Source organism: Sarcophilus harrisii, chromosome 3, assembly GCF_902635505.1.
Source record: "Sarcophilus harrisii chromosome 3, mSarHar1.11, whole genome shotgun sequence".
NCBI classification, from domain to species: domain Eukaryota; kingdom Metazoa; phylum Chordata; class Mammalia; order Dasyuromorphia; family Dasyuridae; genus Sarcophilus; species Sarcophilus harrisii.
The window spans coordinates 422,287,141-422,302,263 of NC_045428.1; the positions used below are offsets into that span (position 1 = coordinate 422,287,141).

Sequence of the window (15,123 nt, forward strand, 5' to 3'; positions counted from 1 at the left end):
CTAATGAAAAGCTTACATTATGTTGGGAAATGTTGTTATAATATCAGCATGCTGCTTCAATGTCCTACAAAAGGTTACAGAATGTCTTGAATTACTGAAGAAATTTGCCCAATAAGCACTTTTAAATGGAGAGCTTGTTTTAAAAGATAAATAAGTATATGTTTATCAAGTTTATAATTGTTTCATTGTTTCTGACACTTTCAAAGAAGTAGCCTCCATCTCGTTTATGCAAACATCATTTAATATAACAATTTCTGCTCTTGTTGTTTGGACTGAACCAATAAATATATAATTTGCTTATGACATCACTCATTAATAAATATTCCCAAATATTCCATACTTAGAAAAGAATGTTGAATAGGAATCAGGCACAGATGAAGTTCTAGACCTCTCCAAGAAAAGAAGGAGATCATTCATACTTATTCCTCAGTTTTATGTCTCTTATCTTCACCTCAAATGTCAATTATAGTGGTAACAATGTAGGAAAGGGGAATTAAAAACAGAGGTGTGATAAAGCTCTCTCTACCATCCCCCACATCCCCTTTTCAAGGTAGACTATACTAAATCTTATTGTTTTTCCTTTCATACTAAATGCTTCTTCCTCCTTTTTCTGGTTGCTGTTGATCAATTTCACTTTGAAACAGAAAGCATAAAGGTTAGAAGTGCCAGTTTATAAAATTCCCATTATTTCATAATTCATTCAGCTAGCTGTATGGTCCATGGATTTTTATGGTATATAGTCCTTTTGAGGAAACACTAACAAGGTCCCTGAGAAAAGCAACTTCACGGTAAACTATTTCTCAAATTCAGTCATATTGTTTCATGTATCTTCTGTGAAACATTTCTTAATGTGTAGTCTATTGTTTTGGAACCTTGGTAAACACTTAGAATATGGACAAATAAGAAATAGTTCTCCTTGTAATCAGATCTTTAGCAAGCTAATTTGGAGAAGCAATCAGTTTTGTTTGATATGACTCAAATTTTATTTTCCACATGATTGTAGAAATGAGAAAATAGTGAGGGATTCCTACCACAATCTCTTCATTTCAATGATGGTAAAAGAATGTATTATATAGCACTCAGAAATGCTTGAGGGATAAACTCTGGCCACTTAGAGGTCTGATAAAAAAGGAAGGAGCAAGGATACCCATATATGAGATTAGTTATCATGAATCAATCTCCAGGAATTGAGTAAAGAGAGCTCCAATACTAGGAAGTTTCAAAGATGTAGGAAGAAACTGTTCTGCTATTGAACCTCAAAATAGATTCTAAGAAGCAGAATAATAGAACAGCAAATCATTACACTTTAGTGTCCAAGCAACGAACATCTGAATTCTATTGTTAAAACTATTTGCCTGAGAAATAAAACCTGGAGTTGCTCCCAATTCTTCAAAATAAGATAAAAATATTTTTAATTTGAACAATTTAATATTAAAAATACCTGGATTGTAATCACAACATAATTATTATGAATTGTGCTTTTAGGAACATTGGTAGCAGAGAGCAAATGTTTTAATAATGCCCTTTTTCTTCTTAATGACTAAATAATGACCTTATATCACATCATGAGATATTTTTACTTGAATGTCCTTGTAAAGGAATTATTTCAAATTTATTTCAGCCCTTGAAGATAGAAAATGATTATTTCCTCTGTAATCAGTTCTAGGTTTTTTCACTCATTTTCATACCACTATCAGATGTCTTTATTCTACCAGGATAGGGGAAATTAATTGCATTTTGCCATTTATACTGCTGTTGATATTTGCAGCTTCATTTTCAGAGGATGTAGGCTCCCTCTGCTGGTCACTGAATTCAGAATTATAGCATCACAGAATTTCAGAGCTGTTTAATGGGACTTTAGAAGTTGTAAAATCTATATTGCGCCCAAACAAAAATCCCAATTATAGCATATTTGATTGATACTCTTCAATACAGTCAGCTCCACTTTTATAAAGCTGTATTAGGAATTTCCCCAACTTTCTACTGTCCATTTACATTAAGACTAAATTTCTCTCTTTGGAATACTCATTTCTTCTCATTCTGTTCTTTGGACCTAAGCACAGCAAGTTAACTCCCTTTTCACTGGATAGTCTTACAAATACCTGGAGAAAGTTGTCATATCCACCTTAAGCCTTATTTTCATAGGCTCTATTACTTCAAGTTATTTTCATGAAACAAGATCTCCAGTCTTCTCATCAAATCTAAGATCTTTTAAAAATGGGGTGACCCAAATTATATTCCAGAACTGCCTAATAAGAGCATGAAAGTGCTTATGATTTTTCCTCTTCATTATATATTTTCTTCCTTTTGAAATAGGCAATCCATCATATCTCTAAATTTGAAAACAGAGGGTGAAAGCTTTTGTTTGAAAATAACTTGTGGGTTTTAGAATCCTGTGAGTTCAATGAGACAATAGTTCCATAAAATAAAAGAGGTATGGCCAGTTTCCAAGAATCAGACTGAATAACAAATCTTTTGATGCAATTACATTATATCTCATCTGTTTTTGCTTTAAGAGGAAATAATTTAATCATTCAATTGGGTATAGAAATTTACCTGATCCTATAGAGAAGTAGGAGGAAAAAGATGAAAAGAAAAGGGAGAGACAGAATAGAAGGGAGGTCAGAAACTCTGGGGAAAAGGTAAAAGAAATTGAGAAGGGTTGATAGAAGATAAAATAATGGGTGGAGTAGGTTAAAAAACACTACTAAGAGAAGAGGAGAGAGATAGGAGATAAGATAATTGGGATGGGGGAATAAAAAAAAAAAACACAAGACTAAGGACAAGGTAAAAAGAGAGAATAAAAATATATACAGGGGAGGAAAGTAGAATGAAGGGAAATCCAGAGCTGATAATAATAACTGTCAATGTAAATGGGATGAAACCTCCTATAAAACAGCAAACAGAAGAGTGGATTTTAAAAAAAAAACTGAATCCTACAATATGTTGTTTGCAAGAAACACATTTTACACACAGAGAAACATATAAACTAAAGGTAAAAGGCTGGAATAGAATTTATTATGCTTCAGTTGAAGTAAAAAAAATCAGGGGGTGGCAATTCTGATGTTAGAGCAAAAGTAAAAATAGATGTAATTAAAAGAGATAATGAAGGAAACTACATCTTTCTAGACAGTACTGTGAATAATGAAGTAGCAATCACATGATACTAAATATATATGCACCAAATAGTAGAGTAGTCAAATTTCTAGAGAAGATTTTAAGTCAGTTGCAAGAAGAAACAGACAACAAAAATATTCTAACAAGGGACTTCAATCTTCCCCTCTCAGAATCAGACAAATATAACCTCAAAATAAGAAAAACAAACAAACAAAAACAAAAAACAACAATAACAACGACGACAAAAAAAAAAAAAAAAAAAAAAAAAAAAAAAAAAAAAAAAAAAAAAAAAAAAAACTAGGGAGGGTAATAGGATCCTAGAAAACCTAGATATGATAGACCTCTGTAGAAAACTGAATAGGGACAGAAAGGAATACACCATTTTTTTTTTGACAGTACATGGGAGCTACACAAAAATTGATCCTGTATTAGGCCATAAAGACCTCACAATCAGATGTAAACAGGCAGAAATAGTAAATGCTTCCTTTTCAGACCACAATGCAATAAAACTTTCTTCAATAAAAGAGCAGGGAAAGATAGACTAAAAACCAATTGAAAATTAAATAATATAATTATAAAGATAAGTAGGTCAAACAATGAATCACAGAAACAATCCACCATTTTGTCTAAGAAAATAACAATAATGAGACAACATACCAAAACCTATGGGATGCAGCCTCAGCACTTCTTAGGGGAAATTTTATATCTCTAAATAAGTACATAAATAAGATACAGGAAGAAAAAAATCAATGAATCAGGCATGTAACTAAAAAAAAAGCTAGAAAAAGAACAAATTAACAACCCACAAGTAAATACCAGAAACTAAAAAAACTAGTGAACTAATAAACAAAGCCAAGAGTTTGTTTTTATGAAAAATCTAACAAAATAGATAAACTTTTGGGTAATTTGATCAGAAAAAGGAAAGAAAAAAAAACAAACTACTCACATCACAAATGAAAGGAGGGACTTATCACAAATGAAAAAGAAATGAAAACAATAATTAGGATCTATTTTGCTCAACTCTATGGTAGCAAGTCTAACAATCTAACTGAAATGGATGGATATTTACAAAAATATAAATTGCCCAGATTAACAGAAGTGGAAATAAATTATTTAAATTGTTCCATTTTGAGAAAAAGAAATTGAACAAAACATTAATGAACTCCCTAAGGAAAATATCTCCAGATACAGATGGATTTGCAAGTAAATTCTACCAAATATTTAAAGAACAATTAATTCCAGTACTATATAAAGTATTTGGAAATACAGGTAAAGAAGGCATACTGCTAAATCCAGTCTATGACACAAATATGACACTAATCCCTAAATGAGGAAGGGCCAAAACAGATAAAAAAAATTACAGACCAATCTCCCTAATAAATATTGATGGAATGGGCTGAAGCATGAGTTGATGCACTGAGGTCCCAAGCACATGAGGCTAAATAGTAATTGGACCATACTCTATTAATATATATGCTTGGAGAAAGAATGGCCCCTGCCCACTCTTTGTGCAAGTCCTGATGTGTTGTACAGGAAATGACAATTTTGGTGGGTGGAGGGAGAGGGGCAGGAAGAGAGGCAGAGAGAGACTGCTGCTTGGCTTCCTGTTGCAGCTGCACATATTGCGATTGTGATCTCTCCTTCACCTCCCATCCTCCTTCACCTCCGATCCTTTTTCACCTCCACAGAGAATAAAGATTGAAGGTTTTCCCTTAACCTGAATTCCTGACTCTAGCTGATTTTAAAATACCTGGTCATCACATTTGGTGCCCAAGCATGGGAACCAAGGACTCTACTTTCACTGAAGAAGTCTCCAGTGACCAGGAATGTGAGTGAGTATTGTAATAGACAAACAGGGAACTTATTTTTTTTTTTTTATTTAATAGCCTTTTATTTACAGGTTATATCCATGGGTAACTTTACAGCATTAACAATTGCCAAACCTCTTGTTCCAATTTTTCACCTCTTACCCCCCACCCCCTCCCCCAGATAGCAGGATGACCAGTAGATGTTAAATATATTAAAATATAAATTAGATACGCAATAAGTATACATGATCAAACCGTTATTTTGCTGTACAAAAAGAATCATTCTCTGAAATATTGTATAATTAGCTTATGAAGGAAATCAAAGATGCAGGTGGGCATAAATATAGGGATTGGGAATTCAATGTAATCGTTTTTAGTCATCACCCAGAGTTCTTTCTCTGGGTGTCACTGGTTCAGTTCATTACTGCTCCAGTGGAAATGATTTGGTTGATCTCGTTGCTGAGGATGGCCAGGTCCATCAGAACTGGTCATCATATAGTATTGTTGTTGAAGTGTATAATGATCTCCTGGTCCTGCTCATTTTACTCAGCATCAGTTTGTGTAAGTCTCTCCAGGCCTTTCTGAAATCATCCTGTTGGTCATTTCTTACTAAACAATAATATTCCATAATATTCATATATCACAATTTATTCAGCCATTCTCCAACTGATGGGCATCCATTCAGTTTCCAGTTTCTAGCCACTACAAAAAGAGCTACCACAAACATTTGTGCACATACAGGTCCCTTTCCCTTCTTTATAATCTCTTTGGGATATAATCCCAGTAGTAACACTGCTGGATCAAAGGGTATGAACAGTTTGATAACGTTTTGAGCATAGTTCCAAACTACTCTCCAGAATGTTTGGATTCGTTCACAACTCCACCAACAATGCATCAATGTCCCAGTTTTCCCACATCTCCTCCAACAATCATCATTATTTTTTCCTGTCATCTTAGCCAATCTGACAGGTGTGTAGTGGTATCTTAGAGTTGTCTTAATTTGCATTTCTCTGATTAATAATGACTTGGAGCATCTTTTCATATGACTAGAAATAGTTTCAATTTCTTCATCTGAGAATTGTCTATTCATATCCTTTGACTATTTTTCAATTGGAGAATGGCTTGATTTTTTATAAATTAGAGTTAATTCTCTATATATTTTGGAAATGAGGCCTTTATCAGAACCTTTAACTGTAAAAATATTTTCCCAGCTTATTGCTTCCCTTCTAATCTTGTCTGCATTAGTTTTGTTTGTACAAAAACTTTTCAGTTTGGTATAGTTTAAATTTTCTATTTTGTGATCAGTAATGATCTCTAGGGAACTTATTTTCTTAAAGACTAAACTAGTAACCTTATTTGGCTGAAATGGGACAGATACTAGCTAAAGATTCCCCATCCCCCCCCCAACTTCCCTACCCCCATCCAGAAGTGGCACTATAGAAAGCATGCTTAAGCTGATCGAATAACAAAGGCTACTTATAACTTGGGAACAGATAGCTAGACTTTTGAGTACATTAAAAGGCACCTCCCCTTGTTTTTTAGAAGAAGAGCAAATCTCTAGAGGTAATTGGACATTAATTGGGCAACAGCTCTCCACATGTTACAACAAAAATGGTCCTCATTCAATTTCCATCGAGTCATTTTATTTATACAATATAATACAGTTGGCCTTAAAGAACCCTATGATTTCTAGTAAAAAGAACATTCTAGAAATAGCCAAATAGGGAAGCCTGAGATAAAGGAGGAAGACAATGAAGAGATTAATGATCATATCCCCACAGGGCATGGAGACTTAAGTGAGGCTCAAGGGTGTAGTGACTTTCCACCCCAGATGGCAGCTTCAGCCCCACCTAAGGAGCAGGTAATTGACTCTCCTCCATCAACTCCACCCTCCCGGATGGAGGGAAAAAGGGTAGTTGGGAGGGGAGGCAGTGACAGCACCAGCACCTCCCCACCAGCATCCAGCCACTCCTATGACTAGATTGCAAAAGGGACTAATTAAGGCCAAAGCAGAAGGGAAAGATGTAATAGAACTCCAACATCACATTTTTCCTGTAATTCAACAGTTTAATTCTTCAGGTCAAGAAAGTAGAAAATATGCTTCTTTTGATATAGAAATCCTCAAAGACCTGAAAAAGGTTTGCACTCTTTATGGGGCTATATCAGCTTATGTTAAGATGTTATTACAGAATTTGGCTTTGTAAATCTTGACCCCTAATGACTGGAAATATATAGCAAGGGTATGCCTAGAACTTGGACAAAACTACTTGTGGCTTTCTGAATATAGTGAGCTCTGTAGGATACAAGCCCAACAAAATAGTCAAAGTGCAGTTCATGCTGCAATCACCTGTGACTTACTAACATGTGTACATTCCTATGCAGACATCGCAGTACAGATTAATTATCCCATAGCAGCATATGAACAAATTGCTGCTAATGCTATCAAAGCATGGGCTTCTCTTCCCAATAAAGATGACAAGGGTGAGGCTTTCACAAAAATAACAAGGGCCAAATGAACCCTTTGCTGACTATGTGGGACATTTGCAGACAGCTATCACAAGAACTAATGGGGAAAATGCAGTAACAGCCATTTTGATAAGGCAGCTTGCTAAGGAAAATGCTAATGAGGTTTGCAGAAGATTATACGAGGACTGCACAAGAATGCTCCTTTAGAGGAGCTCATAAGATGCTGTGCCACAGTGGGGACAAATGCCTTTTATACTCAGGTTATGATGCAGATTTCCCAAGATCCCAACATGGGAAGACAGGGTCCTTTCTGGCAAGGGACTTCCAGAGAAATTCGTCAATGCTTTCAGTGTGGTAAAGTAGGGCATCTGAAAGCTCAGTATTGGTATAGAGACAGAATGAGAAAACAGGGTGGGAGAACAAGACCCAATACCCCATGACCAAAATGCAACAGAGGCTTCCATTGGGTCTCAGAATGTAGACAGGTTCAAGGAAACGGGATGAGGGGCCCAGCCCCAGGGCCCCAGGCAAAAAACCCTTGGGGCAGGATGGCAGCCAATGGTGCACCCAGAGAGTGCCTAGAAGTCCAATACCCAGACATGACCAATCAGCCAGGAAGCCATATGATGGGAGAAAGGGATTACACAATCAATCAGCCAGGAAGCAACCTGATGGGAAAAAGGGATTATAATTAGAGAGAATAGAGTTGTATGCACCTGGAACAACTGAGATCCCCCCTGGAGAGGTGAAATCTGTTCCTTTCCAGCCTATGAATCCCTTACCTCCAGACATGGTAGGCTTGACCATTTCACCTCCTTTTTGTACGTACAAAACAGTGTCCATCCACACACTGATGTGGGAAACTGGGGAATATGTAGATAATATCCCAGTCACTAATACAAGTAGACAATATGTGACTCATCACCCAGGAGAAATAGTAGCATCAGGTTTACTCATACAGAATCCTAATAAGCAACCTGGTGATAGTCACCCAGATTCTGACTCCAGACCACAAAATCCAGGAATATAATGGACAGCAGCTGTAACAACTGACTGACCTATGCTCATGATCTATATAAATAGCCTACCATTGGAAGGATTGTTAGACACAGGTGCAGATCGTACAGTCATTAGAGGTGCCAATTGGCCTAGTCACTGGCCAAAGATTAACACAGACACCTACATGTCTGGCGTAGGAGGATCAATAGCAGCTGAAGTTAGTGCTGTCCCTATGAGATGGACTTTTGAAGGCAAAACAGGAGTTTTTACTCATTTTATAGTTGAAAAAAATCCCCATCAATCTGTGGGGAAGAGACATTTTACAGCAATTAGGGTCAAAAAATGAGTACTCCAGATTTTTAAGCAGGGCTGCTGTTGAAGGCCTGCCAACACTTTCACCTGTTCCTATCCAATGGAAAACTGACACACCAGTGTGGATAGAACAGTGGCCCTTAGGTAGTGATAAAATTCAGGCCTTATTAGATATAGTACAGGAGCTGCTTGACCAAGGACATTCTAAGTCCTTGGAATTCCCCATTGTTTGTTGTAAAAAAGAAATCTGGAAAATGGAGGATGCTGACAGATTTAAGAAAGGTGAATGAACAGATGGAAATTATGGGAATTCTTCAGCCTGGACTTCCATCTCCTACTCAATTGCCTAGAGAATGGCCTCTTTGGGTCATAGATATTAAGGATTGTTTCTATTCTATCCCTCTGGAAAAGGAGGATATGAAAAGGTTTGCCTTTTCAGTGCCCAGCATTAACTTAGCTGAGCCTTATAAAAGATGTGAATGGACAGTTTTGCAACAGGGAATGAAAAACAGTCCCACTATGTGTCAAATGTATGTTGCTGCTGCTCTTGCTCCAGTAAGAAAAGCATTTCCAAAAGTTATTCTATTACATTATATGGATGATATATTGGGATGTGCACCTGAGGAACAAATGTTAGAAGCATGTCTACAAAAGACCATAGAAATACTAAGGAATTACAAATTATACATAGCACCAGAAAAAATTCAAAGACATGCTCCTTTTCAATATTTAGGATATGAAGTATACTCTAAGGTGCTTACAGTACAAAAACTGTCCTTAAGAACAGAGAAGCTAAACACATTGAATGATTTTCAGAAATTGATAGGAGATATCCAATGGATGTGAACAGTGTTAGGCCTGACTACCTATCAATTGCAACTGTTATATGACATTTTAAGGGGAGACAGTACTTTAAATTCACCACGCCAGCTTACAAAAGAAGCTCAAGAGACTTTGAGAAAAGTTAAACTGGCTTTATCCAATGTAGTTGAAAGAGTCACTCAAAAACCCTTGGAAATGCCAGTTTTTGCCACACAAGAGTCACCCACAGCAGTCCTTCATCAAGGAGTCAGTGTGATAGAGTGGGTGAACCTCTAGGCCCAACCAGAACAAAGCCTTACTCCTTACCCAGTGCTTTGGCTAGAATTTTATTAAAGGCCATTAAGCAAGCAGCACAATTATCTGGGCAAGACCTGACAAGATATACACCTTTTATACCAATACACAAATTAATGTATGTTGTGAGACCATCCCAGAGTGGCAAATTTTATTAGCCATGGCTCCAAATTTTACACAAGGGTCTCCATTAAAGATAACCAGACTATTTCATAATTGGTGATGGATTCTTGAAGAAAAATTTTCTAAAGTTCCTATAAAAGGACCAACTATCTTCACAGATGCATCCAAACATAATATTTGTGCTGTATACTCTCATGATTTAACTATAAAGAGAGTAGTCAGAACTCCTTTTCAGTCCACTCAGCAGAATGAATTATATGCGATCATTCTAACTCTTGCTGACTTTAGACCCAGAACTTTACCTAGTTGCATTTAATTCTCTCTTAAGCTAAGATCAGAAATACATAGAATTGGTTATGATGAGAAAAGACTAATAAAACAGAATTAAATATTTTGTCTAAAAATATAATACTTAGCAGTTCCTTCAGAAATTTATTTCTCTGCATCTTTTCAACATCCACCTCTTAAGTTCAGTACAAATCAGTAATTAACAACATTTTATAGTAACGAATTTCAGGTGTTTAACAGCAACAACAACAACAATAGCAAATAGCTGTGACATATTTGAAATTTGTCATTTGGAAGAAGGCTTAGAATTGAATTTTTGCTGCCAGAAGGAAAAAGTAGAAGGGATAGGCAAAATCTACAAAGAAGCTGATTAAGAAATGATATAAGAAGTAGTCACCTAGAAACACAATCGTCTTAAAATAAAATGAACTTAGTTGAGAGGTTGTAGCCTTCATATCACTCTAGATCATCAAGTGAAGGATGATAATTTATAGTTGTTATACAACATTAATCTTTTCTATATCATGGTTATGGATCCCATTGGGAGTTTGGTGAAGTTTGTGAACTCCTCACAATCCAGTTTTTAATTACATAAAATAAAATTCTTAAGATTATGAAGGATACCAATTACATTGAAATAAGTTATAATAATACGCTAAAAATTCATTGAATCTAAGAAGAGAATTACTATTACTGAAAGACAGATTGGGTTGAAAGGTCCCCAAGGTTCTTTCTAACTCTACAAGTATGAAGATGATCTCTTTAGGAATAATAGAGTATTAATTAGAGTAATAATATTAGAGATATTATCTGAAAACACTAATCTGAAATCTTCACATTCTAATTTGAACTCCTCCATATATGTAACTCACATTATTTATTATAAATAATTTTTTATTCTTCAAAACATTTCTAAACACTACCACAATTCATGCTATGCAAATAGCTTCTGGGTTTAAGGCCCTTCTTAATACTCAGCTTTTTATTAAGACTTCAACAGGTCCCTTCCTTATTTGAGTTCTTCTTGCATATACAAGAAAGTATTGTGCAAAATTCAGCTTTGTAGAATATTCCATCATACATTATCAAACAGTATTGGAGTATATTGCCTCTTGGATTTTCTTACATTATTAATTTATTCTCTTAATGATTGTCAAATGAGTATTGTCTTCCAGCTACTATTAAAGAAGGAACAGACTATTGTAGTGGAAAAGTAGATCTGATAATCATTAGAAAAAAGATGATAAAAAGTTATCAAACTTTCCATACTTTTGGATCTAGCAGTGTTTCTATTGAGCTTATGTCCCAAAGAGATCTTAAAGGAGAAAAAGGGATCCACATGTGCAAAAGTGTTTGTGGCAGCCCATTTTGTAGTGGTCAGAACCTGGAAACTGAGTGGATGCCCATATGTTGGAGAATGGCTGAATAAGTTATGGTATATGAATGTTATGGAATATTATTGTTCTATAAGAAGTGATCAGCAGGATGATTTTAGAAAGGCCTGGAGAGACTTACATGAACTGATGCTAAGTGAAATGAGCAGAACCGGGATATCATTGTACATGTCAGCAACAAGATTATGAGATAAGCAATTCTGATGGATGCATTTCTTTCTAAAAGTGAGATGACTGAAGCCAGTTCCAATGATCTTTTTGATGAAGAGAGGCATCAACACCCAGAGAGAAGACTATGGGAACTGAGTGTGAATTTCAACATAGCATTTTCACTCTTTTTGTAGTTGTTTGCTTGCATTTTGATCTCTTTCTCATGTTTCTTTTTTGATCTGATTTTTCTTGTGCAGCAAGATAATTGTATAAATATGTATACATATATTGGATTTAACATATATTTCTATCATGTTTAACATACATTGGATTGCTTGCCAGTAGGGAGAGGGTGGGGAGAAGGAAGGGAAAATTTGGAACACAAAGTTTACAAAGGGTCAATGTTGAAAAATTATCCATGCATATATTTTAAAAATAAAAAGCTTTAAATAAAAAAAAGGGGGGGAATGATAATTGAATCTATGGGAAATGATTAAATTGTCAAATCAAATAGTCTACAAGTGGAAGAGAAGGAAAGGGAAAGGGAAGGGAAGGGAAAAGAGAATGAGAATGGGAATGGAAATGGGAATGGGAATGGGAATGGGAACAGGAATGGGAATGGGAAGAGGCCTCTGAATAGAACTCTAATGGTAATAACCTGGAGAATTCCCAGCAAAAGAATCCAAGAAAGAGAAGCCAAAAAAGTAGAAAAAGAGAAATCAGAATACAATATTGTCACAGAAATCTAGATAGAAGACAGTATGAAGGAGAAAAGAATGTATGTCTCGAAAGCTATTTGATGAAAGGTCAAGAAATATGAAAGCTATAAAAGGGCAAATATTTTTTGGTGATTAAGGTATCATTTATAGCTTGGAAGAGAGTATAGTTTAAAGGAAAGGAATTGGAGTCACAAAACAGAGATTTCCGAAGACAATTATTTCAAAATGGAAAAAGAAAAATGGGATGATAGCTAGTGGGAATGGACTGATGAAATAAAGACTTTAAAAAAAATAAGAAATACATGGGTATTTTCCTTGACAGCAAGGAAACAGCCACTTAAAAAAGACATTATAAACAACTGGAAAAATGTTAATTGCTCCTAAACAGACAGAGTAAATATAATAAAGATGACGATTGTATCTAAACTATTTTGTTTATTCAGTATTGTGCTAATAAAATTATCATATATATATATATATATATATAAAAATTATAAAATTCATCTGGAAGAATAAAGATAACAAGGGAATTAATAAAGAAAAAATCAAAGTAAAGTGGTCTAGTTGTATCGGATTTAAAAGATTATTATAAATTGATAATTATTAAAAGTATTTAAGAAATAGAGCAGTGGATAAATGGAATGGGTTAAGTACACAAGACACTGCAATAAATGACTATAATAATCTACTGTTTTACAAGCCCAAAGACTCCAGCTTCTGGGATAAGAACTCACTCTCTGACAGAAAACATCATTATACATTATATGTAGGAAAATGAGAAGATACTATGGCAGAAATTAGGCATAGACCAATATCTCAAACCATATCCCAAAGTAAGATCAAAAAGGGTACATGATTTGGAAATAAAATATGATACATAATCACAGTAGGAGAAGAAGGAATAGTTTGCCTATCAGATCTATGGAAAAAGGAAGAATTCATGACCAAACAAGAGATAAACAATGTTATGAAATGCAAAATAGATTATTTTGATTATATGAAATTGAACAAAAACCAAAATAGCAATAACAACAAAAAATACACTTGATACAACCAAGATTACAATGAAAGCAGAAACCTGGGAAACAATTTTTATAGCCAGCATTCCTGATAAGGCTTTATTTTACAAATATCTAGAAAACTGAGTCAAAAAAGAATGCAGTAATTTCCTAATTGATAAATGGTCAATGGATATGAACAGGCAAATTTTCAGGTGAATAAATTAAATATATCTATAATCATCTGAAAAATGTTCTAAGTAATTATTTATTAGAGGCATCACCTTAGACCCATGAAATGGACTAATATAATAGCAAAGGAAAATGATGAATGTAGGAGATGTGGGAAAATTGTGATAGTAATACATTGTTGGTGGAGTTGTGAACTGATCTAACCATTCTGAAGAGTAATTCAGAACTATGCCCAAAAAGATATAAAACTGTACTTACCCTTTGATCTAGCTATACTGTTATTAGGTCTGTATCCCAAAGAGATCACAAAAAGGAGGACTAACGTACAAAAATATTTATATCAGTTCTTTTTTGTAGTAGCAAAAAAAAAGTAAAATTAAAAGGTGCTTGTCAGTTGGAGAATGGCTGAACAAGTTGTGATATGTGAGTATGATGGAATGTTTTCATGGCATAAGAGATGATTGGCAGGTAGATTATAGAAAAAAAAACCTCAAAAAAACTTACATGAAATAATTTTGAGTAACATGAATAAAACCAGGAGAACATCATGCACAGTAATAGCAACAATGTACAGTGATCAACATTGATTGAATTAGCTTTTCTCAGTAATTTAATAATCTAAAGCAATTCCAAAAAGCACAGGATGAAAAATGTTATCCACATTCAGAGTAAGAACAGATGAACTCTGGATGCAGTTCAAAGCAGAAAATTTTCACTTTTTTTTTTTGGTTTTTTTTTTGCTCTTTATTTCTCATGGATTTCCCCTTTTGTTCTGATTATTCCTTTACAATATGACTAATGTGAATATATGTTTAACATGATCGTGCATGTATAATCTATGAGATTGTTTCTTGTTTTGTAGAGAGGTGAGGGGAGGGAAGGAGGGAGAAACAGTTGGAACTCGAAATCTTATTAAAATGAATCTTTAAAGGTAAGTGAAAAATTAAAATGCTACTTTTTTTGGGGGGCATCTAGTTGCCCCTAAAACTACACACACACACACACACACACACACACACACACACGTGTGTGTGTGTGTGTGTGTGTGTGTATAAAGAGAGAGAGAGAAATTAAAAATAAATAATAGAGTGGGTATGATAGTGAGAGCAAGTTTCTAGTGATGACTAGATGCAATGGCTCACATAAGCATGCAGAAGAGTTTGGGTTGGTTAAAAATAAGTGCTACTTCTTCATATGACACTGTTGTGTAGGTGGAGATAGTAGTAGAAAGCATTAGGAAATCATAATGTTTTCAACTATCCTATAGTTATCTAAGAACTATACTAATAATTCTTCCACATTCTTATAATTTCTGATCCTTTCCAGGGATAAAGTAAATACTTGTGAAACTGAATTTAGAAATATTTTCTTTGAAATCTTTTAATCAAGTTTGGTGGTTCCTTCACAGGCACAAAACAATTTTGTTTTGGGCTCACTTTAA

The 15,123-nt window shown here is 34.7% G+C and overlaps 1 protein-coding gene across 2 annotated transcripts in view; it reads right to left on the reverse strand.

Annotated features, from left to right (window-relative positions):
* GALNT13 (polypeptide N-acetylgalactosaminyltransferase 13) overlaps nt 1–15,123 on the reverse strand; it is a 577,778-nt gene that overhangs the window by 38,624 nt on the left and 524,031 nt on the right. The window lies entirely within an intron of this gene.